Source organism: Theobroma umbraticum, unplaced genomic scaffold, assembly GCF_002168275.2.
Source record: "Theobroma umbraticum cultivar Fairchild unplaced genomic scaffold, ASM216827v3 scaffold_39.0, whole genome shotgun sequence".
Classification (NCBI taxonomy): Eukaryota; Viridiplantae; Streptophyta; class Magnoliopsida; order Malvales; family Malvaceae; genus Theobroma; species Theobroma umbraticum.
The window spans coordinates 1,296,227-1,296,459 of record NW_018397281.1 but is presented as its reverse complement, the minus strand read 5'-3'; positions in this window follow the sequence as shown (position 1 = coordinate 1,296,459).

Below are 233 nucleotides of genomic sequence, written 5' to 3'. Positions count from 1 at the left end.
TTGTTCAAGTTACCTAAATGGTAACTTAACAAATTTTGAAAACTTCTAGTCAAACCAAAATTTTAAAGAATGTTCAATGCTATCACATAATTTTAGGAATTTCTTGTAAAGTAGGAAACTATTTCCTATCAATTTTCCCAATTAAAATACTATCCTTAATTTTAAAAATTTTTTTTAAAGTAGCAAATAATTTCCTAGTTTTATGCATCACCCAAAATTAAAATTCTATCCTT